General features: G+C 39.2%; 1 protein-coding gene across 2 annotated transcripts in view; it reads right to left on the reverse strand.

The window, feature by feature from the left end:
- The window catches only part of LOC122810855 (urea transporter 2-like), a 1,084,839-nt gene that overhangs the window by 858,120 nt on the left and 199,631 nt on the right, over positions 1–27,088 (reverse strand). The window lies entirely within an intron of this gene.

The raw sequence follows: 27,088 nt of genomic DNA on the forward strand, positions 1-27,088 counted from the left end.
ACTGTTGTAGCCACTGTATAAGGGTAATGTTTCAGACATGTTCCTACTGTAGGGCATTTGCCCCACCATTATGTTCATCTCTGTGCACACATCTTGCAATGACAGGTTGTTAGTTATATTGCAGGACTCTTACATACCCTTCAGATATGACACCATGGTGACCACTGTGATGCAGTGCAGTGCAGTTAAAAGCAATAATAAGTGAACATGTACAGCATGCATTATGGGTAGGTGTGTTAAATGTGTGCATGGCACATACCATGGCCATAATATGGCCAGTGTATTGGCAAACCTGAACAAAAAACACCATACTCACCAGCTACAGGCTGCTGGCCCAGAGGTATACCAGAGGGACCTACATAGTTGTGTGGGAGATGTGATGTCAGTAGCCACACCTGTGGCATTGGTACAGGATGGGAGCAGCATTTCAGTACATTCACAGTACAAACCCACAATACTATTGATTATGCACCTCTGTTCATTACTACACTGCAGCAACAGACAATATATATAGTTTATCTCACATATGCATGATTAAATTTTACAGATGCAGATGGATACGCAACAGTGGTCTACTGATGTGCCCTGTTTCCTTACCTGCATGCTCCTCATCCATTGTGTGGGTAGCACCCACCTCCACAATGCTATCAGCTGGTTCTTGGCTTTGCTGGTGGGCAGGTGCCCCGAGGCTGGCGAGGAGCTCCTCAGCATGTGTCGGGGGGGCTGGATGCCATGACCCCCACCTGTGGCTAGCTGGTCTCTCCTAACTGCAGAAGAATGCTAACGGGCATGGTGGATGAGGTCAGTGCAGCAATGTCGGACCTGCTCATAACTGCGGTTATGCAGGCCGACATCGTTTACCCTTTAGATGAGCTCGTTCCACAGGGCGGTTCTCTCCTGCAGATCATGGGCTGTACGGCCAAAGAAGGTTTGGTGGTGCTGCACCATGTAGTTAATGATAACATCATTTTCTTATGGGGAATACACTGGAAGGCACTCTCTAGACATGGTACCTGAAAGACATAAAGAGGAAAAAAAGGTCTGAGTACCTCATACTGCAAGGATATAATAGTTGTTAATTGACATCTCTGTCTTCTCCCCACCATATCTGCAACATTAATCTGAACACACAACTCAATGGGTATGTTTACAGCAAACCTACTGTTGGGATATATATCATATTGTATGACAAATATTGAAATGTATACCACACAGAAATCACAGAAGGATCCAAGGACAGCAAGGAATTCCAGTATAACTTTCATTTAATATAAAACAACTAAACAAATAAGCGCTTTCGTAGCACAGCTACTTCATCAGATGTATACCAAGACACATACATAACCTATTATATACTTAATTCAGTAAGTCACATGACTACCTACAATTACTACTAAAATGTATATTACATCTAAACAACCTGCTTCTAAAAAATAATGGTTTCCATCTACATCCATGAAGCAAAAGAAAACCATGTAAATGCATAATAAATAAATTCATATATAACAAAAAGCATCCAATAAAAACATTCCAAAAATATATATATTATTATGAATAATAATTAATATAATCTCTAATGAATTTATATGTTATTTCTTACTCAAACATCTAGCTTTAAGCCTTGGCTTAATGGGTACCCTATCATTCAGGCCATGCCCAAAGTCTCTTCTTAACCTAATTATCCATTTGGATTCCATCTGCTCTGTTAAATTATTAATGTCACCTTTCCTAATATTTTCAGAAGCACGTCCTATTACCATAAACCTATAATAGTGGGAGCTATCAGTTCTTAATATATGTTTGGAAAGGGCACTAGCAGTACTGCCTTTGTTGCCATGATAATAATGTTCTTTGATTCCCTCATTAAGAATCCTATCAGTTTTCCCTACGTGGAATTTAAAACAGATAGAGCAATATGCTAAGTACACCACATGAGCAGTCTCACATGTGGCAAAAACATTAAACTTATAGGTTTTATTTTGGTCAGGATGACTATACTCTCCACTACTGTCAATATATTGACAACATTTACAATGTCCACATGGCATTGTACAGTGTTTGTTTGAATCTCTCTTACTTCTCTTAGGAATAATAAGACGTTATTTCAAAGATCTTATATTTTTATAGACGAACTTAGGTTTGTCGTCTATAATGTTTCTCATTACATCATCAGTAGTCAAAATTTTCCAGTGTCTCTCTATAACACCTTTATAGCAGTCAACATCACTGGAATAATGCAAACATACTTTCAGTTTATTATCTTGAGTAGTTGCACAACTGTTGATATTCCTGGTATACTTCCTACCATAATAAGGTTTAGCTCTACCATTCCTTAATTCTGTAACTGTCCTAATACTTTCACAAACATCATTTTCAGCGTAACCTCTAGCAACAAATGTTTTCTCTAGTTGATGACTTTGTTGTACAAATTCTTCATTTTGAACACTGAGTCTTGAAGCCCTGAAGACTTGACTATTAACCCTCTTAAATATATGAACAGGATGCATGCTGTCTCTATGTAAAAACTGATTACAGTGACATGGTTTCCTGTATAATTTGGTATTTATATTACTTTCTACAGCAAATATAACACTTACATCCAGAAAATCTATCGACTGACTGGAAGTTGTGGAAGGAAACTTCAAATAAGAAGTAATTCCATTGATGTACTCTGTGAATACATTATAAGAATCTATAGTGCCTCCCCAAAGTAAAAAAATATCGTCCACAAAGCATCAATAAAAAAACACTTGTGAACTAAAAGGCCCCCCAAAAATATGTTCATACTCCCATATTACTAATACAGCATTGGCATAGCTATTGGCACCAGATGTGCTCATAGCTACGTCATGCTTCTGCCAGTAGATGCAATCATTGAACACAAACAAATTGTTCTGCAAGACACATTCTAAAAGAATAGTAAGTAATTCTACCTCTTTAAAAGTAAACTCACTGTATTTCCATAAAAACATTTAAGTTTTCACAGGCCATCATCATTAGGAATCACCATAAAAAGTGATTAAATATCTAGTGCTGCCAATAATACATTTTCGGTGGTGGACAGGGTCTCAATAAATAAAAATAAATCACTTAACAATGTTGAGTATCTCTTAACACATGTGAGATTTTATTCAAAATGGGTCTAAGCTTCTTCTCAATATATATGGAGGCCGGTTCTGTGCACCAGTTTCTCCCTGCAACTATAGGACGCAATGGAGGATGTAACATATCCTTATGCACCTTGGGCAAGGTCTTGAATGATGGATATTAGTGGATTCAACACAGTAAAATAATAAAATAAGTTACTATCAATTATTCCAGTATGAAATAAATTCCTAATAGCATTATGTACATTAACTATCATCAATTCAGCCTTCCTATATGATATTTTCAGATAAAAATGGTTGTCAGATAATTCAATCATGTCATTGTTATACCTAGCTACATCAAATAAAACAATGGGACCTCCTTTGTCAGCTGGTCAAATAATTATACTTCTATTATCTTGTAAATTTCTCAATGCCATATACTCATTCTTAGTTAAGTTATATTTTATATTCTGCTTATTAGTATTTTTATCCATGTTACATTGATACAACTTATAAAAATCTTCTAAACACAGCTTCTCAAAGGCGGTTACCAAAGAATTTGTATTAGGTAAATATGTGCTTGGTTTCCTAAATTCACATACATTTCTATTAAAACATTCATTGTCCCTAAAATTCAAGTTCAAAAACAAATTCCTAATAAACAGTTTAAAATATAACACAACTTCATTAAAGTCTAGCTTCTGTGTAGGTATAAAGGACAAACCTTTCGATAGAACAGAAATCTCATCATCAGTCAAAATATGAGAGGAGAGATTCCAAACTAAACCCTCTGTTTGTCCCAAAGTTTATTTAAGGTTGGTGTACCACTCACTTCTCCTTCTATCTTTCTTTTCAAATGATTCCGACTGTGCGACCATGACCTCTGCTGATGGAAGGTTCTCTGCTCCTTTATCGGGAGTGGAAACGGTAGTTGACCTGGCAAAAAAGAAGAAATGGCAGACTTGCCATTTCCATTGTGTTTCACTTACTTTAGTTGATGAAACAACAAGCTCCTGCTTGTCTGAACGATGTATTTGAGCAGTTACCTGGAACGCCTTCCTTCTCGCACCTAATTCAGACGCTGGCACTTCCTTATCACTGACGGTCTCAGGGACAATGTTCCTCTCATGACGAGAATCTCGAGAACCAATCAAATCACTAGGAGGGCTCTCAAAATTATTTTAAAAACCTAATTGTTCATCTTCATTAATAATGATCGTATTACTTGAATGATCATTAGACCTGCTAGAATTAATGGATTTAAAATCATTGTTAGCCATAAAACCATTAAACCACGGCCAGGTAAACACATTAGCTGCTGCAAAGTTAGCACTGTCTTGGACCAATTTCTTGACCTTGATTTTGCAAAGTCTCCTTTCATATACAGTTACTGAATCCATAACTTCCTTTAGTTGTTTTTCAACAACATTTCTGTCAAAACAAGATAACAACTCATCATATTGTTTAGTAATTTCAGTCGTCAACAGTTCAATTTGTTGTGTGGCATACTTAATTAATAGTTGCATATATTTATAACTGCACTCCAATGTAGATGGAAACCATTATTTTTTAGAAGCAGGTTGTTTAGATATAATATACATTTTAATAGTAATTGTAGGTAGTCATGTGACTTACTGAATTAAGTATATAATAGGTTATGTATGTGTCTTGGTATACATCTGATGAAGTAGCTGTGCTATGAAAGTGCGTATGTGTTTGGTTGTTTTATATTAGATGAAAGTTATACTGGAATTCCTTGCTGTCCTTGGATCCTTCTGTGTTTTCTGTGTGGTATACATTTTGACTTTTGCTGGATTCAAGTGTTTGCTGGAGCCTGTGGTTTGTGTCTTCACTAATATTGAAATGTGTTTCTAGCCATGTTCCATGTTGAAACACTATCATTGGTGGCCTGTTGCTAACAATGTCACCTGCATGCCATTGTAAGGACCACTATGTTTCCATATATGCATGTGTTCTGTTTGCAATGCGACTGCTCCAAATCTGGTGTTTTGTGTTAATGGGGATATCTATGCATCCTGTTAGAAGTAATTCTGGATTGTGTGGAATAGTACTACCCACATATCTTCTAAAACTCCAACACAATAGCATGTTTGGGAAGGCTGTTCCCATCAGAACCACCTCTCCCACCTCATCTGGCCATGTTACCAGGTCACAGCACATCTGGGACCCATCCTGGGAACTCATCATCTGCTGGTCCTGCACTACCTTCAGGTGGAAACTCCTCAGGGGATGGTACTTGCCCCCCCCCCCCGGAAACACACACAGACAGGATCTTGTCACCTGAAGTCAGTTCCAGGGTCTGGTGCATAGGGAGCTCCACAGAGAATTGGGAGATCTGTTACACCACATTGAAACCCTTGATACACAATTATAGGGTCCGCATGCTCCTCCTGCTCAGCCCCCAGCTCAGCCACTTTCAGGGCTGTGAAGATGCAGTGGTGACTGCCCATGGGTGGGGACCTTGGTCCCACTGTTTCCATTTGGGGGCTCATGGGCTTCCACCTTCCAAACACCCCTTCCCATCTAAGGTGTTTACCCACCACACGTGTCATATACCACCCCTGTATGTTGTCTTGTCTGTCTTCCAACCCAACCTACCTCCCCAAATATACCTACTATCCTTCTCCAACATCCCACTCTCACCTTCACAAACAAAAGGCAAAGTTTTCCCAATATAGATTTCACACCAGACATAACTGTCCATTTTGCACCCGCTTACAACTGTATATATATATATATATATATATATATATATATATATATATATATATGTGTGCATGTAGATATGTGTGATGTTTTCTCAAACACACACACACACACACACACACACACACACACACACACACACACACACACACACACACACACACATATATATATATATTATGTTTTATGCATTGAATACTGCTAGTTTTACAGGATTTGTGTGTACATGCTAGTTTTGCATGGAATACAGTCTAGCTGCATAGCTCTCAACTGTGGGCCTATCCACATGATGGCCAGAGGATTGGCTATTATGTTTTGTCTGTTCACCACACAGGTCTTGTCTCTGACAGATCAATGACATTTTCTCTGTTGAGTGCTATAAGTACATGATAACTCCATTTATGTTTCTGACTTCATATTCCTGATTAAGGGTATGTTGCAAGCAATCCTCTAACACCATCAACTTTCACAGTGTATAACAGCAATATTGCAAATATGGCCCTGTGTTCCAGCCTCTGTCCTCCACCTATATACCAGGCTTTGCCCATATGTCATGCAGTAAGAGGTTGGTAAGTAGTTGCCTATCATTATTTAGTGCTGGCATTCCCGCTATCATTCCAGTGATGTTGTGGACTCCCACACAAATTCTGGGGTAGGGTCCATATATATGAGGGTTACAGCTGGACAACACATGTGTGACGTACAGTCCAGATGTCAGTGTATGTAAAACACTGTTATAAGCCCTTGTAAGATATCTTATGAGGGAGGGGTATGAATTGTTTTTAACCTAGGCTGTTACAACATGCGAGGGATATCAGTAGTAAGAAACATTAAGGTATATGGCTGTACATTTTCATACATTTCACCATGGAACAGTGGTGGGCTACATCTTACTGTCTTACAGACAGCTTTGTTTGTCATTGTGATGGTGATATTTTAAGTTAAGCATTGTTATGTAACATATACATTTTCATTGAAACAACTTAATTCTTTTCCCCCAAAGATTGAGTACAGAGTGTAATTGGAGGTTGCAGAACTACATCTGTAATTAATAAGTGTTGATTGGTGCTTATCTTCAAGGCAAGTGTTTTTTTTTTTTTTACTGTTGTACTACTTGAAGGCCTTAGCCTGGACAGCAACATATGTTATGTTTTCAGACTCCTGTATCAAATGTTTTGTTTGAGAGTTGAATTACTCAGTTATTATGTATTTCAAAGACCTAACTGCTGTAAGAAATGGCATATACAACAGAAATAGTACACACATAAACATTTCTATGTATGCAAACTTGTGTGTGGTTTCATGTCCGTTGCATTGTCTGTGGGTATATGTTTCATTTAATAATTGTCTTATGTATGAAAGAATCAAACACTGTCCATTTTAAAAGGTGGCAACTGTAGGAACACTGGCTGTTTGATATGCTGTGCACCCTCTATATATACTCTTCTTATACATTATCTATAAGTAGTAATATATTTATATGTGTATGTATATACATATATATATACATTCCCTATGGTAGACAGACTGTTCTGCATGATATGTTAGTGATATCATGCTGACATCTTACAGCTGAGATGGCTTACTGTTAACATGTTGTGGCTATGTTGTGCAGGGTCCAGGGTTTGAGACTTGCAAGTGTTGGTTATTCTGTTGCAAGGCACATCTGTTCAGCTGTGGAGGAGGGGATGATGTCAATAATTACAAGAGGTACTTATTTTGGGCCCCTTCACCCCATTCACAGTGCCTTTGGTCAGATGTTTTGCACTGAGAGGTTCAGAGTGTGGATCCAATGTGCAAACGTAATACACACACACACACACACACACACACACATATATATATATATATATATATATATATATATATATAGACATATATAGACATATATACATATATATATATATATATATATATATATATATATATATATATGTATATATATATATATAAATAGACATATATACATATATATATATATATATATATATATAAATATACATATATATATATATATATATATATATATATATATATATATATATATATATATATATAATATGTATATGTGTGTGTGTATAGATATATATATATATATATATATATATATATATATATATATATATATATATATATGGGTTCCTATCAGTTCATCGAAACTTCAGCAGTTCGAACACCATATGATCGAACTGTGAAGTTCTAAAACTGATTATCGCAAAGCCGCGGAACACCGAATTCTTTCCCAGGGAAAGAATTTGGTGGGCCGTTTCTGTGGCTCCGCTATTGTGGAAAGTTACGGGTCGAGTTCAGGTAAGTGTGCGACTGTGCGGACATTAGGGTTAAGGTGAGTTAGGGTTATGGAGCTGGTGAGGTGTGCGATAGTAACAGACTTTAGGGTTAGGGCGGGATAGGTGAATTAGAGTTAGGGCGCAGGTCTGGTGAGTGTGCGATAGTGACAGACTTTCGGGTAAGGGCAGGATAGGCGAGTTAGGGTTAGGGCGAGAGTCAGGTGACTGTGTGATAGTGACAGATCTTAGGATTAGGGTTTGGGTTAAGGTAAGTGGATAGATAGTAGTGTATGTACAGTTTAGTGTAGGGTTAGATGTAGGATTTTAAGTGTATGTGTGTGGATTGCTGTTTTTTTGGTGTATTTGTGTTGTGTGTATATTTCTTGGAACAGCAATTTTTGTCACTGGGGATAAAAATCATTGTTCTAAGCCTTCGATGTTTTTGCACTTTCAGGTTAGAAGTTCGAACAAATGGTGTTCGAACTTCTGCCGTTTCATCGAAGTGATATAGACTCACTACTTCGAGCCCTACCTTACCGAGTCCACTTGTTCAAAGTAGTGAAACTTCGAACATTGACTTCGGCAGTGGCACTACAGTGCGGAATGGGAGTATTCCCTTTTCCCTGCTATAGTGCGATCTCGAAGTTGGTATATTTAAGTGGGGGCGGTGTGCAGGGGGGCTTGCCCCCCCCCCTACAAAAACATGTTTTAGTGTTTTGTTTTTTTTGGGGGGGGGGTAACCCTGGGAACTAGTCTTCAACGAAAGTGCACTTTTGTTTAAGTGGACTTTCGCTAAAGTGTAAGGTCTACTGCACTATTTTGAAGTAGTGTATTTTCGATGTAAAGCAGTAGACCCATATATACATACATACATCTACATATATAAATACATTTTGCCTACTGTTGAATGACTGTGCTGCATGATATGTTTGAGAAAACGTCACATTTATTTACATCTCAAATGGCTTAGTGGGAAATCACTTTGGCTATAGTGTGCAAGGTCCTGCATTTGAGACTTGAGAGGACTGGTTATTTTGTTGCTGGGCAGAACAGGGGCTGTTGGAGACAGCATGATTAAGGCACTTTAAAGCAGTTGTAAGTGGGTTTGAGCGGGTTTGCACTGAGCTCAGCGACGTTTAAGTGAGCACAGCTTCGCTTATGCCTGCTTACGGCTGCTTAAACCCACACTAATTTCAAATAAAGGGAAAAAAAAGGGAGATAGGAAAGTGGTGAAACTGGGGCAAGCAGGAGGACAAAAAAAGAGGAGAAACAGGTAGGGATGTGCAAGACGGGTCTAGGAAAGGACCATAGCTCTGCATTTCTTTGTCAGAAACAGCTGTTGTCAATGTGGGCAATTTAGAATTTTGAGCCTCACACCCTACAGGGAGGTGTGTGGGCATCATACAATATGGATGATTGATAGGTTTAGACTGTGTGATGGGTACATGCCTCTGGGTGAAATGCATAGCTATATATGGGACTTGATTTTCTGGGGGGACCGATGCCCTCTTTTTTTTTTTTTTTTTTTTAAGATGAGAGTGAGATGTTAAGGAAAAATTATAGGTAAGTGTGGTGAGGAAGGTTTGGTAGGAGAGGTTGCATTTGCAGACAGACAAGACAGCAGACAGGGGTGGTGTATGACACATGGTGGGGTGAACACCTTGACGGGGAGGGTGGCTGGGAATCCGAAGCTCATGAACCCCCCAGATGGTAGTATTGGCACTGATGTCCCCACCTGATGGCAGTAACCACTACTCCTTCACAGCCCCAAAGGTGGCTGTGCTGGGGGCTGGGCTGGAGGGGCTGCCTGCCCCTCTAGCTGCACCAGCCTACTCTCCACCTGGCACAGGTGGTCATCCAGCTCTGCCTGAAGGACACTGCACACCATGCAACAGACCTTGTCCCGGGTGACAACATCCTTACCACGCCCACTTGTGGTGGGGAGTGATCCCCATCCCCTGCAGTGGTTCCACCCGAGGGTGGTGCAGGACCAGCAGATAAGGGAGGTCTGGGTTGGGTCCCAGACGTGCTGGGACCTGGTGCCTCAGCCAGGTGGCGTGGGAGAGGTGTGTCCACTGGGATCTGCCTTCCCATATGTGCTATGATGTGGAAATTAACAATGAATATTGGTTAGGCATGCACAATACATTGCAACATTAGTCAAAATAGCATGCATGAATATTCCCATTTACCCAAAACAGTGCAATTATAAAAGTGCCATAGTAAACAGAACCCATGCATATATGGAAAGGCATTCAGGGTTGCAACAGCATGCCAGTTAGTGGTATGTCAAGCAGGCAATATCAAAATGATTATTCAACAGGGAATATTAGTATGCACACAGTTTAAACAATGATAAACCAAATGGAACAATGGTCCCAACAGTAGAGGTTTGTTTAGAAACATACCCATGTTGGTTTCAGTGTGATGGTTGGATCAGTTGAGAGGTGGGGGAAGGGAACAGATTCGATTGACAACTGCTTTCAAGTATATTTGTCAGTGCACTACTATTCACTACTCTACATTATGACCACAATTACAGTCTACCTGGGCCATGGGGCTGCTACAGCACACCAACAGCTGTAGATATCAACAGAGCAATTGTACCCTTATTTTAGTTATACACATCATACCTGTTTCTACACCAATTTCTTTACCTGTGGGCCCTGTGCAGATGAAATGTGTGCACATTACATTGCTGTTTTTACACATATTTAAGATTCACATATTAGTTGCACGCCCTGGAGTGTGTGTTGTGCCTTTGACATAAATCTACTGTGACATTCTCTGTATGCAGATTTCTTGGCAACTGGGAAACTATACGTGGAAGTGTGACACTTGAGGGGCTTGTCTAAGCCAGACTGCAGAGTGTGGATGTCTAGCTTGCATCTATTTGTAGGACTGGGGCTCATCAATACAGGAATTGTACAACTTTCACAGTTATACACATCATACTAGTATTTCTATTCAGAGCTCTTTACCTGTGTGCCCTGTATGGAAAATGTATATGTTGCCATTCATTACTTTTTCTATTCAGATTGCACTTTACAACTGTTAGTGGCAGTCAATGGATTCGAACCATGGTGTGTGTGTCCAGAATTGAACTACAGGCCTAGTCAGACTGAGCTACTGGGGAGGTGGTGTGTGTTTCTTGTGACATTTCTATCTAGTACATATTTTTGTGCACAGTACTTTTATTATGACATGTTGCATTATTTGTTTCCTATTTTCAGTACAAATTGTGCATACACAACAGACATTTGTGTTGCTGTTTGTGAAATACGTGTACATTAGCTGGATTGCACATTTGACTGTTTTACAACTACATACAGCAATTTAGATTCTCGAGTACACAGTGTATGTTTTAAGTCTGCACCTGTTAGCCTTATACATTGTTCAGTATATTCACAGCTACATACAGCTGAAATTGAAAGGTTTACACAAGACAATGCTGGCAGACAAACAAGTAAAACACATTCTGATGGACATATGCACTGTTGCTTTTTTTCAGTTATTTGACATGCCCATTCTAAAGTATGCAGACAAGCAGTACTAAATCAGTTCACCTCAGTTAATGCATTCTGCAGGACATGCACATTTCTATTTTTCAGGTAGAAGTGAGATGACATACACCAGTGTTTGGGATCACCTTTATTAGTTTTGACATACATATTTGTGTACAACTCTGAAATCCACAATTACTACTCCTGCATGATCTGCACAGGGGAATGCTTTTCATTTCTAAGTGTTACAGCAGCCCTGACATGGCACTTTCTTGGCAGGTTCACTCAGACACACTCATACATATTCTAATTTTCCTCTCCTGCATATAGTACCTTGTTAGCTACTGACATCTGTATTACACAGCAGCTGGGAATAGTCCATTATAATGCTGGCAGCCTGACACAGGCATTCATTCCTGACTTTTACAGCACAATTATATACATAGGCAGTACTACCATTACTATATTTTTGATTTCTTACTGCTAATATTAGAAAGTATTCTGTACTCACCATACTGCTAACGCAGCCGGGCCAGTCACTGGGCATGAGCCTCAACATTCTGGGACCTCTCTGCAGCACCTGGGTGGGAAGACATGACACATTAATCACACCTGCACAGTCACAAGTTGAACTTTTTCCATACTTAGAGATACATAAAACTGCATACTTAGAGACAGGTGGGACATCCTGCACTCAGGATTCTTGGATCCACTGGTCCAAGAGTGCACCCCTCCTCCTCCTCAGGTCATTATGGTGGTGACGTACTTGGTCAACAGTCTGGGGTATGCCAGTGGCACTGGTGAGATCACATGCAAGCTGGTCCCAGGCCTCCACTTTGTACGGGGTGCCCTGGTACTGTCCCTGAAGCAGCCTGCCATCATGTTTTTTTACTAGGAGCCCAACCATGACCCTGGACTCCTGGATGCCCCATCGTTGTGCTTGGAAGTGAACACCTTCACCGACACCAAACATTTTGGTCCTGCTGTGAGCAATCCCAAATGCTTATGGCTGTATTCTCGCCTGTGCAGTGTAAATAGGGCAGTTTTTCTGCACTTTTTCTTGAGTGGCCAATTTTAATATACTGAACTATGCTTAGCTCCAGACAAATCTGCATAGCAATGCTTAAACCAGGTAAGCACAGCTGAAAGCCAGTAAGCAATGCTTAGACTAGCAAAGCATCGCTTAAATCTATTTTTTTCATTAAATTAAAGTACTTTTTACAGTTATATTTTACATATTTGCATCCCTACTGAGCTATACATGAGCCATATGATTGACATCTATGATGCAAATTTCTTAAAAGTTTTTAAATAATTTGCAGAGAGGGGATTTGAACCATGCATGTTCTACATGCTAAACAATGGCATTACCACTTCACTACAGCCACTTGATAATGTTTTATTTCACAGTGGCACTTGTCTATCATTTTCAGGATTTCCACCAGACTAAGCATAGCGGCTCTCCACGCAAACCAGCTGCACACCACTTAAATTTCATATTTATTTGATGAAAGAAATACATTTTTTTTGTATTATTATTGCTTTCCTCATGCCCTACTACTTCCATACATGTAGGACAAGAGTGCATATATTCAGAGGTGTGCACTTGAATGCTGGTGCCTTCTAGGTGTTTATACTTTTTTTTTCAGTGTCCATGGACACTGAAATGTTAGCTACTTACATTTCCGTGTCTGTGGACACTGGTTTAGTATATAATATTAGAACCAGGCTCTAATATTATATACATTGACACCCGTTTGTGTCACAAAGTGCTGTAAGGCGCTTTCTGAGTGAAGCAGGTGTGTTACATGTGGAGACACTGCTGACACATGCCCCCTGTGCTCATTTCCTGGTTCATGTCCTTTTAGATTAAATAGCAGTGCACCTTCATGCATATGACATGAACCACTCTGTGCAAGAATAGTCTTATTCTTGCATGGAGTTTCATGAATCCTGGGGTATGACTGAACACCTCACAGTATAATACTATGTGTGTTTGGCCTACTCAAATCCTGGTTCTCTTCTCTGTACCTTAGTACATCAGGAGCACACCAATGAGATCCAGCCTTTGCCAGCAGGATGTACTTAGTATATTAAATTCTCCATCATATTATGTAGAGGAGAGAAGCTGTGCAGACCCAACTTAACAGTGTGGTCAGATTGTGTATACACAGTGCCAGCAAGGAAGGTGTGTCAACAAAAACTTCTGATGCCAGTGAGATGGAAGAGCAACAACTAGATGCCACACACTCCAACCCACACAGACAGTGATGAGCATAAGACATGGAATGTCAGGAGACGCACAAACATCTAGTCCAAATGTATAGGCCTTAGGAAGCACACAGTTATAATGCAGTGTCACAGCAATTAAACATGATGACTGCAGTGCTAATATCTGGCTGTGCTAGTCAGTGCATGTTAGAGCCACCCTGTTCAGATATTCTCACATTTACAACATATGAGTAGGAGAAGAGTAGGCCAGAGTTGTCATCATTTGAATCAGGGCTAGGCACACAAAATACATATCTGAGTGCACGCACACGCACACACACATATACACACACACACACACACACACACACACACACACACACACACACACACACACACACACACACACACACACACACACACACACTTCAACAATTTAAATTTATTGGCCATTCTACTGTATTCCATAGTACCGGAATATAAAAGTGATCACCCCCTTTCAATCTATCTTGCTGTCTTAAAAATAGTGACTCTCCACTAAAACTTAACTTATTAGACAGGTAAATCTTAAATTATCTACTTTCATATCTAACTTCTCTAGTGCACACTGCAGTGTTTAGGATAAACCTTTTTTTTTCATCTTACCTTTAAGCATCCCTGTGACTAACATATGCTATAATCCCTGCTGGAAAGCACTAGAAAGCCTTAAACTGATATAAGCACTCAACTCTCCTTATTAATAATGAGAAATTAATCATAGGTAGGCACTAAACAGCCTATAATTGCAAAGTACCTTGTTAAGGTAAGGGAAAACAGCTCCTGTACTTTTAAAAAAAAGCACCAAACCAGGCATGTCCAAGGATCAGCTTCTGTTGATTTCTCCTTTCCACCTGGTGAATCTGGGCATACTGGGGCAATGAAGCAATTGCTTCATGTACACAGACGACCCTCTCCTCCTACCACACAACACTACAACCTGTGAGAGATGCACTTACATAGCCAAACTGGAAGCAAAGCTCTCTCCATCCAAGATTGTGCTAGACAGTCAAGAGGTTAACACCCGTACTACACCTCAAGCAACACATAGCCCTTCTAAACGCACACCACCAACACCCAAACATAGCAACACTAAATCCACATATGCAGAGGCCCTTAACTGTAACCTGTCCAAGCAACAAGGACCTCCAAAGCTGAAATGCAAACAAACACCAAGCACAACCAAAGTGTCACATAGTTCACAACATCAGTGTGCCACCCAGCAAAAGCCCCTAAGGCAAGACAACGTACCTAACACTTTAGTCATAGGTGACTCTATAGTCAGGCACACTAAATTCCCACTCACCTGGCTGAACAAGGATAAAATTACAGTGAGCTGCTTGTCGGGTGCCAGGATCCACCACATAACTCATGCACTCAAGTCACTCCACAACAAGTACAAACATGACTGTCATTGTTCATATTGGAGTGAATGACTTGAGACGTACCCCCCCTGGACTACATGAAAAGAGATACGGAAGAGCTCTTGGGTCATGTGGCCCAGGCAAGTATGACCCTAGCCCTGAGTAGAATCCTGTCTTCACCCAGAATTATACCACAATATAAGGACAAAATGATTGACTTCAACAATTGGCTTAGCTTCTGGTGTCATTCAAAGGGGATCCAGTATCTGTCTGCCTGGGACGACATGATCGACAGACCATGATGCTTTGCCAGATATGGTCTGCACCTGTCGCCCCTGAGATTCAGATTACTGGCTAAGGCTCTTGCCACCCCTATAGTGCCTTTTTAGGCAAAGTTCAATGGAAAAAAACACCACCGTAACATGTACAAGCATGCAAAATCTGAAGGTAATGCTACTCAATGCTAGAAATCTAAACCTCAAAATGCACTCTCTTGAGACACTCCTAAAAATGGAGATCATCAATATCTGTGCAGTAACTGAGACTTGGTTCTAGGCTTGGGAGAGCACCCCTGCAATACCAGGCTACAACTCTTACCACACTTTTCGGCCACCAAACCAAGATCGAAACACTAAAGGTGGAGGAGTGTCCATATTCACCAAGGATATTCACACCACCAGGTTAGTTGCCCAACACAATGCATCTGAAATTCTCCAGGTGTAAGTAACACTAGGTAGGACTGCAATCCAAATTGCAGCTTGCTACAGATCCCCCACCATGCCCCAAGATTTTCACTACACCTTTCTAAACATACTGGAAAATATTAATATACAACCAAACACCCTAATACTGGGTGTTTTCAACTACCCTGCCATTAACTGGGAAAACTACTCATGTACCAACACCGTTGCCCAACAGTTCTTGGAATTCATAAATTCCAATGCCCTGGATCAACTAATCCATAGTCCCACCAGGGGCTCCAGTATCCTAGACCTGGTCATTACCAACATGGGAAATCGATGCTCCACACCTATGGTCACCCCCTCGTTGGTCAGGTCAGACCATAAGCTAATCACCCTTAACATCCACATCCCAACCCCACCCCCCAGTAAGGAAACCTCCATAAAAAGACTTCTCCATAGCCAACTTCTTGCTACTCAAGTTAGAAGTTACAAACTTCATGACACCCATGCAGACGGGAACTGAAAGTTCGACTGCTGAATCCTACACTAAGGCACTGTACGAGCACATCCACTCATGCATGAATCATGCCATCCCAAATAGAACCAAGATGCTCTCCTCAAAAAAAAGGAAGCCAATCTGGCGGTCCCCTGCCATAAACAAACTTTACAACAAAAGGATGAAACTGTTGCAGAAAAGAGGAAAATCACAGGATGCAAAATACTCCCTCACCAGCCTCAGTAAGAAGTTGAGATCCCTCTTAAAATCCTCCAAAGCTAGTTACGAAAATAAAATTGCCAAATATTTCAAAGACAACCACACGGCATTCTATAACTATATCAAGAATCTAAATGGCAATGCTCAGATCTGCTCTGAGCTACAACAGAATGGCATTAAATATACTGATCCCAAGGATATTGCCAATATCCTGGCAGATCAATTCAGTGCCACCTTCACCCGCTTCTCACCCCCTAAATGGCCCATCTCAATACCGGAAGATTGCCAAATTCTGGTAATAATGGCCATACAGGTAAGAAAATGCACTCTCCAAAGCTAAAAATACAGCATCCATGGGACCAGATGACATCCCGGGCTGTGTACTACATGAACTACAAAATGAACTGGCACCTCACCTAAGTTCATGTTTAATCATACCCTCAGCTCAAGGCCATGGAATGTATTACCATGGAACTTATAAACAAAGACATTGTCAACCTTAAAACACTGGACCCCACCCAGTTTGGGTTCGTGAAGGGCTGATCTAGTCTCCTGAACCTGATTGACTTCTTTGAATCAGTCTCCGGAGCTGTGGATGAGGGTAAGGCAGTCCACACAGCCTATCTGGACCTCGCCAAGGCCTTTGACACCATCCTTCACTCTGTAATCATAGATAAACTTACTAAGCTGGGCATTAATCCCTACATCACTTGATGGGTTGCCATCTGGCTTGCTGACAGAACCCACACTGTAAAAGTAGCTAACTCCAAATCCAACTCCAGTCAGGTGACAAGTGGAGTACCTCAGGGTTCAGTCCTGGGACTGCTCTTGTTTGGCATCTACTTCTCTGAAGTACAGGCCAACACTAAGGGACTCTGGCTAACACAGTTCACAGATGGCTCCAAACTGAGAGCCATTACTGAATCCCCAAATGATGTGGATATTCTACAAAAGGGCCTTACAGAAACAGATGCTTGGTGCCAGAGCCATGGGCTAAAGCTCAATGACAAGAAATGTATAGTTATCCCCTTTGGGAAAAAAAACATATACCTGTGAATTACAACATAGGTGGCAGTACACTAAACACCGAAAGTGTAATAAGGGACTTAGGGACACATGTGGACAGTGGTCTCACCTTCAATAACCACATTGCCACAACAGTCAGGATATCCTTCTATGTGGCATACCTCATCACTAAGGGCTTTTCATCCAGAAAAAAGGAGGACATTGTCCCACTGTACTCTTCCCTCATTAGACCCATTATAGAATACAATGCCCCATTTGGTATGTACCTCTCAAGGCATCTGCAGCAACTGGAAAGGCCACAGAAATACCTCACAGGCCTAAAGTCGATGCCCTACGCTGACTGCCTTAAAAAACTCCAAATATACTCTGTCGCATATCGTCTACTCTGAGGCGATCTTTGCTTAACATACAAGGCCATGTCAAACAGAGCTGTTGGACATGCTACACTTAAAGAAATCCCAATCCCTCAGAGCCACACGCTCCAGGGATCTAAACCTTGTAATCCCAATAAACAAAACATGCTGGAGGGATAGGTTTCTGACCCAGAGACTCCCCAGACTCTGGAATAGACTGGCCATATATGTCAAGCAGAGCACCTCTTTGGTCCTCTTCAAAAGGAACCTTGATGATTGGATGGGAGAAATGAAATTCACCCCGGGGATCACGTCAGTTGCCCTGCTAGACAGGAGTCCAGGGAAGTAAATAGTGTGGGAAGAAATAGCCAGGGAATTGTTATGGCTAGACTTGTATAGGCCCTAGGGCCGATAGCCTAGTACCAACCTATGAACCTATGAACACACACACACACACACACACACACACACACACACACACACACACACACACACACACACACACACACACACACACACACGCTTGCGTGGAGGCCATTTCCCAGTAGTCTGAAATGGGGACCTTAAGGTAGTGGGTATTCTATATTATATACTGTGCTCACCTATGACTGAATGGGGTCCCAGTATATGACAGTAGCTTAATTTGGAAGTTGGTATCTTGAGGTGAGGGGTAGTCTATATCAAACAAAATTTCCTCATGTGAAGTATGTTTGGTGCCAATAAATGACCATGATTATAGCCATTATGTTGGCTTTTTGTACTGGGTATTGTGCTTCCTCCTGACAGAAATGTTATTTGACTGCAAGAATGTGACCTAGCTGATGTTTGCATATGAGCTATCCTGTCTGTGGAGAGAAAGAGTCATGCCCTTCCATAAAGCGAGATGGTAGAGCAAACTACATGTCCATATACAAGAGAGACCTGTATCTCATGTGATTGCTCCTTTATATTTCCCTTCCTGATATGTACCCTCCTTTGATCTGGGACAACAGTACCTATAATGGTACCACTAGCAGTGCTCCATCTGGAGGTAAGCATGTAAATATTGTGATTTAACACAGATTTCTGCAGACCATTAATTATTATATATCCAGTATTCATGTCCTTACATAGCATTGAGGTCCATGCTTGACTGGATTGTACCAACTGCATCAGCCAAAAAATAAATAAATAAAGAGAAAGAGACTGAAGGAGAGGGAGGGGAGAAGAAACTGTCACAACTATGGGCATCTGATCAGAGACAACACAGCTGACTTGTCAGAATGCAGAAAAGTCTTTGGCAGTTGTGGTTCAGCCAGAATCAACAGCAGAAGAGAAATAATCAATCTAGTAAGAAGCAACCTGGCTGTGGATCTTTCCAGAAAAAATGGCTTTCCAAAGGCAAAAAATAGCAGATAAAACAAGGGCTATCATAATTCCTCATTTAGGTAGGCTGCAGCCTTAAGACTTACCTGAGTGTGCCATTCTGAAAGCAGTATTTGCCTTCCCTTCCATCTTCCAGCATCAAGACCATCATATCCAGAGACTACAAACATTTCTTCCATGTCATTCCCTAACCTCACTCCTTTCCATTAGCCAGTGTTATACCCCATTAGAGAAGTACTGCACGAAGAGATTTTTTCAGCCTTATCCAGGAAGGGCTATTCAAAAGGGCCAACCTTTATGACTTTATTACATTTGTCTTTTTATTTCTACATTGTATTGATTTCTATAAGAGAACATCCACAATGAAAAAAAAAACTAAACTATACAAGCATAAAAACATATAAAGGGCATAGTTTGTATGATATGTCCAGAACAGAAAACCAGTTATATATTTCACCTCCACTCCTACCATTCAGCATTTGTTCCTTCTCATCATTCCTGTCATACTAGTCTATCCCCCTTTCCCAATTTTCTGCATATGTAATCTTTATAACCTGAACCTTCTTACTGTTCTCCCTCATCTCTTCCTCCATCTCTTTAGTTCCTTTCACCTTCCCTACCTATTCCCCAACTCCTCTCCCTATACTCCTTTCTTCAGCTTTGCTACTTTCCTTCCATCAGTAATTTCTCATCCTTCCACCTTCCAGCTGCTACTCCATTTGTATCAACCTGCTGCCACAAACACTTGTCCTCAGTAATCCAGAGCTGTTGTGTAGAAGGTTAAAGCATTGACTATGCCTGAGGTGACTCAGGGTTGGAAGAATGGCTCTGGTGTTTGAGGTTTAAGCAGAGAAGAAGGGCATATCTGTCTTGCGAGGAGATATACATGGTATACACTAATATAATTTTATTTCCCCTAGTATTGACAAGGGAAACTAACACAACAGTGCTTCCAGAGGAATGCAGTGATGGCGTCCCAATGTCAGCTTGCTATGAAAGTGAGGAACAGATTGGCACAGTCTGCCCATTGCATACCACACCCCTAGGGAAATTAATGATAAGTATAAATGCTCCTGGGAAGCAATATGATACAGATTCTGGAAACCTTTATCTCCTCCCTGGATCTAACCCTGATCAAAGGTAATCTGGGTGAGGTCTGGCAGAGTAGGAAGTCCTGGCGAACAAGTGGAGGCACAGGGTTCCACTGATGGTTGAATGCAGGAGGCAAAACTGGCAAAAAAATGAAAAAGAAAAAGATTGTTCCTATTTATGTCTAAGCTATTGTACTGCTCATTTTCCTAACCTGGACATTATTCCACTGTTGTGCTGCAGATGGACTTCATAACCTCTTCTACTTGACCCACCCCTGTTGTCTCCCCTGCAAAACTACCAACTGTCTAAATTATCCACTTTTCCTTTATCATATATTCAGCAGTTTGCCTCCTACCACTCCCCATAAGACTGCCAGTCTTTTCAATGTCTTATACCATTTGTGGGTTGGCCACCAGTTTAGACCAAATGCAGGCCCTAGTGTTTCAATTTCCTCCTTACCTCTTAATACTGTTTCCCATGTCATTTCCTAAATGCTACTTTCCAGCACCCACCTGTACCTTAACTTATAAAGGCTTTTGTTATCCCCAATTCCACTCAGTCTGTGCATATTTTATATATTTGCCACTTCTTCTTTATCTTCACCTTCTCACCCTTCATTCTGCTTCCCCCCTGTGCTGGCTGTAACCTCTGCACTATTCCCCTGTGCACCTGCAATGTCCTTCTTCTTCTACACCAAACTCTTTTATTCATATACTCAAATGTTTGTCATTCTCCTCTCCTTCCCTTTCTTTTCTCAAATCTTCCTTGAGTTGAAACCATTCAATTTCCCATTCCATCATGGCTGTGATGAAAACGTCCCACTGATCTGCTCCCAAAACTACAGTAATCCTTTTTTTATCCTCTCCTCTCACTATGGCCCCTACCTTCAGTGCCTTCCCCTCAACATCATTCAGAACTCTACCACCATTCCTTCCTTCCTGCTCCTCCCATCCCGCCCATCGAATTTCACGTTATACTGTCTGTCAACACATATACCATATTCAACATCATTATGTTTGTTTTCAGGTCTGGTTTTCTCTTCACCTCCCATCCTCAGCTCGGATATATCCTCTTTTCCCCTTTCTACCCTTTCTTGCCCATCCAAATAAATCTAAAATTTCTTGTAACTCCCTTACTTTCATATTATTCAGGAATGTTGTCATGTGTCTTACTAAACAGAGGGCTATAGTAAGTACTAACACTCTCACTGCTTTAATTTTTTTCTTACATGTCCTTATCTTCTTTGACATTTGTTCATGTATTATTGTTGATCCTTCATCATTTCCCAGATATTTATACACACCCTCCTGCTCAAGTTCCTTTATATCACATTCCTGTCCCAGACTGATAATTTCTTGGTGCTGCAGTTTTCCTGCTTTAAAGGTTGCTTTTGCATATTTGTCAAGACCAAATGACATTTTTATATCATCTGAGAAAGTTTTGCCTATGTGTAGTTGTGCTTTCTCTTCCTCATCTAATGAACTATACACTTTTAAATCAGCCACAAAAAGAAGTTGAAAAGTCTTTATAGTTTGTTGTTTTCTGGAAGCCAAATTGTAACCATGACTTTATCTGTTAAGTAGACAGCTTAATGGGTTAAGGGCAAAACAAAAGACCAGCACTGACAAAGAGTCACATTGGAATATCCCATTTGAGTTTATATCCCTGTGATAGTAATTTGTTCTTTATCATGGTTTAGCTGCAAAGTGTTTTGCCACTGTTTCACGGTCACTGTAATGTAATCGATCACTATAGGGTGTATCTTATACATTTGTAAGCACTCCTTTATCCATGAATGTGGGATACTGTAAAATGCTTTTTTGTAGTCTATTCATGCCATGCTTTTATTCTTCCCAATTTTACATTTCTCAGTTATGACTATATTTAACAATACATGAGCCTTTGTTCCATATGATTTTCTTTTGTTATCCTTTTGTTCTACTGCCATGATTGTTTTCTTCTATATGACTACAAACTCTGTTGGCATCAATTCTAGTGTATAGTTTATACATCGTCAGAAGACAAATTATTGAGCTACAGTTTTTTAGGATATCTTGCAGGTTCACTCTTAAGGAGGAGTATCATTTTTCCTGTTAACCAGGTTGGCATCTGTTCGGGGTAAACATATAAATAGTTCTTACTCAGGCCTAAATCTTCATGTAAAAATGGTAATACTTTTAGCCAGAAGTTAGGTACTGCATCTGGGCCTGGGTTTTCCATTTAGGAGCTTTTCTTAATTTTATTTCAATTATTGTGGTGATTATTTCATCCTATTTCACATCCTGAACATTTGAACTTCTTACTGTTTCCTTTACTTTTTCTATTCATTCAACATATTTGTTATGTTTCACAGGATCTTCATAAATACTTCTCCAAAATGTGTATATTTCTTCTTTTTGGTGGTGTTCCTATTCCTTTTGCCTTGTTTCCCAATTCTCTATAAAACATTTTTGGGTCATCAATAAATTGCATATTTTGTACTTTTCCTTTATATTTGTCTGCATATTTTCTAAATATTTCAGTCTGTGCTATCTTTAGTTTATTATTTGCAAAAGTGTATGATATATCTTGGTCTGTTATGATATTGTGCATTGCTTTTGTCTGTCTAGCTTTCTAAATATTTTGGTTGATCTGTTCCCTCTTCTGTAATCTTCTAACAGACACACTTCATGTCTTAATTGCTCTATAGTTTTCTCTATTCAATAATTCCATGATGAAATGTGATTTCCCCCCTTCCTTTCTTACCGCCCTGTATTTTTGTGGTAAGACTTTATCCGTTATCAATTTAGCTGCACAGTGATATACCTTATTTACTTCTCTTATATCACATGAATTTCTATGAACAGTCTTGTTTACTATGTTCATTTGTTTTATAAAACTTTTAACATTTTGGGTCTTGTTGACTTTCTGTAATCTATTTCTTTCATTTATCTTAATATGTCTGTCCATCTCTGTTATATCAACCAACTCTTCCTTTACATCCTGATGTAGTCATAGCTACTGTAACATGGTTAAAAAAGAAATAAAGGACAATGAAATCACCCCCTTCACTAGGATACAATATACTCAGGCATTAATAAACATGCAGATGGTGTAGCAATCATCTATAAAAATTCCTTAACCAGCACCTTACTTCCACAGGAAACACCCAAATTTAACAATGCTGAATTTCTAATAACACTCCTAAAAATTAACAATGGGAAATCTATATGTTTGACATCAATGTATATGCCACCAGGGAATAACACTGATATGGCTGAAAACATCCTGTATTGGATATCCCAACAAATTAACCTTGAAAATATCACAGTTGGAGACTTACTGACTAGCATCTCATAAATTCTACTACCCCCACTGAATCCATAAACATGTACAACTTCAAGCAATTAATAAGCACACCCATTAGAATCAATAAAACTTGAAAGAATTACAAGTAAATGAGGGCCATATTAAGGAAAACAAGTTCTTACTTTAAATTATCTAGGAATTGTTTTATGCAAGGATTTAAATGAATTAATGCACATAAATTATAATATATCATTAAATAATCTAAACCTTGGTGGAAAAGTGGAATAAAATATTTTAGACCTTTGAAGATAGATTACAATTAATAAAAAATGTTTCTACTTCCCAAAGTCTTATATGTAGCACTAGCTTTTCAATTCTGTCCTGAGAGACGTCTCCTTAAAGAAATAAATACAATATTATTAAAGTTTTATGGTATCCTAAAATAAATAGAGTGGCTTATTTTCATCACATTAGGCCATGGGAACAAGGAGGACTAAACTTTCCAGATTTTGAAACCTATGTAAAAACATCTATATTTAAAACTGTTATAGAGTGGATAAACCTTAACTACTCTGCAAATTGGAAGACATTACACACTATTATACTAACAAATGAATCCACTTCATTAAAAAACATTTCAATATTGGATAAAGTTAACAAATTATGGTATTTACTAAGTATTAATATGCAACATAATATAATTAGTCCTACTAAATTAAACTTGATTCATTTTCTTTTTAATGTCTTTAGGAAATTTGTTAATGTAAACATGGAATTAAAACTCTGGTTTGATCTTTTAATCCCGTTTACCACAACAAAAAATTATCCTCATAACATATATAAAGAAATGCTCACTTCTTAGCAGCATAAGAAGTTTATTTGTTGGATACAATGTATCAAAGAACTAAAGGTTGTAGATATGCTAATGATAAGAGCACTCTATGATTTACCAGCCCAAGTTTCGTTAACTTTACAGAGCATTTTAATGTACTCTCAGGATTTATGTAGAGTAATTAATAATGCTTCCTTTAAAGATACTTCAAAACTCATAAAGTACTTATATGGAATAATATATAATAATCTTAATATGAAGAATGGCATCTCAAACTTATATAAAGAATTAATAACTTATAAAATGGCACCTACATTATCCTTCTGGCAATATATCACTAAAGGTCATTCAATACGGCTATCTTCAGAAATCAAATCAAACATTTTACTATCAGGAAAACACACATCTAGTTCACAATATTGGAAAATTTTCAATTGGAAATTTTTGCATAGAGCATTTTTATCACTGAATACAATTGCTAGAATTAGTTCTAACAGCAATGGATTATGCTGGAGATGTGAACAGGTATATAAATAAGACTGGAATCATATTTTTTATGATTGTGTTAATGATTGTGTTAACATTAAACATTACTGGAATGCTATTGATAATTTCCTTCAGGCATTATTTTAATGAATCATTTGTTTTATCTAAAGCTTTAATTCTATTAAATGTAAATGAAGGCCCTTATCTGAACAAATCAAATTTGTATATATTATGGACAATTTTAGCAATTTCTAGGAAATGCATAACTAGGAGATGTAATTCAAATACAATGACTACCTTGAAGGACATTTTAACTTTATTGAAAAGTTCAGTATTGATGGAAATCAAAATTAAAGAACTAAGGATATATCCTAAGCCATTGGTAAATAACTCTTGGGAAAATTTTTATCATCAATTGATACTTTGCAGCTGCCAACAGATCCACTCTGATAATTGTAAATTGTTTCATTTGTTTAGTATTTATGTTTCATTAAATCATTATTGATGTCAGGCTGCTTGTAAATATTCAATATAGTTGTTTAAAATGTTATGAATAATATATTATGAATAGTTTAACAATCTTCTTCTTCTTTCGGCTTTTCCCAGTTAGGGGCCGCCACAGTGGATCATCTGTCCGCTCATGTTTGGCAGTGGAGTTTTATGGTGTAGAGTTGCCAGCCTGGCGCCCAACCTTCCACAGAAGGCACACACACACACACACACACACACACACACACACACACACACACACACACACACACACACACACACACACTCACACCTAGGGCCAATTTGGAGTGTCCAGTCCACCTACTGCATGTCTTTGGGATGTGGGAGGAAACCAGAGCACCCAGAGGAAACCCACGCGACCACAGGGAGGACATGCAGACTCCGCACAGAAGGCACCCAAGCCGAGAACCGAACTGGAGAACCTCTTGCTGTGAGGCGGCAACATGAACAGTTTAACAATATTATCTGAAAATAAAAAATACATGAGTAAAAAATAATCAATATAACTTCAGAGAGACACTCAACATTAGACTAGATTCTCATAAACAAACCAGACAAACAGACAAAAGGAGGCTGCCTCTCAGATAACATAAGTGGCCACATACCAACATATGCCATTAGAACTTAACATAACCTAGATAAACATATTATCTATAATAAAATATGAAATACAGCCAATTTCAGAAACAAAACTTTCAATGAAACACTGAAACATTATGACTGAAATGTATTTAAAACAATGCCACTAAATACTACCACCAGTACACAATAAAAGAAAAAGTGCAACCCCTCACCATGGCTGGAAAAAGAAACAAAAAAACTCATGAAAAAACGGGATAAAGCCTGAAAAAATGGAAAAAATGGTATAACAATAGAACTCAAAATGCCTCCCAGCAATCTAGATAGATTAGAAACCTTGCAAAACTCCTTCTACCCTCCTATCCCTAAACAAACCTTCTTGGTCTCTCCGTATACAGACCAAATGCTACTTGATACTAAGAAAACAATAGGTAGATTACTTTACAAATACTCCTTAGCTCTAACTTGGAATAAACTCCTAACTAATCTATGCACAATTCAATCTCTGATCCATTTCAAAAGAGAATTGAAAATCCACCTTGCAAACCCTCCCTTCTACACCTGTCACCATCCTACCTAACACTTACTTCCCCACTAATCTGACTATAACTATTCTTTCCTCTCTCCCCTCCTGTTTTCCCTAGGTTTTAAAAGCAAAGAATCTTCGCTCAAGACTCTGTCTACCTTTACTGATACAGCTCCAACTCCTGGAATTATGCATGTGCTCTACTGTATAGTCAGTTTACACTAAAAGTCTGTTCTAAGTTCATACCACAAATTAGTCTGTCTTTGTCTACTGTACAGGATACCTGCATACCACTGAGACCCCCCCCGTACTCAACTGTTTAGAAACCTTGCCTCTGTCTCTCTTTGCCATCTATACATTAGTCACTACCCTAGTGTCAACTCTCTCTTAGTTAGCTATACTCTTTTTGTTTATC

This window comes from Protopterus annectens, chromosome 1.part1, assembly GCF_019279795.1.
Source record: "Protopterus annectens isolate FY-2018-M chromosome 1.part1, PAN1.0, whole genome shotgun sequence".
Lineage (NCBI taxonomy): Eukaryota > Metazoa > Chordata > Ceratodontiformes > Protopteridae > Protopterus > Protopterus annectens.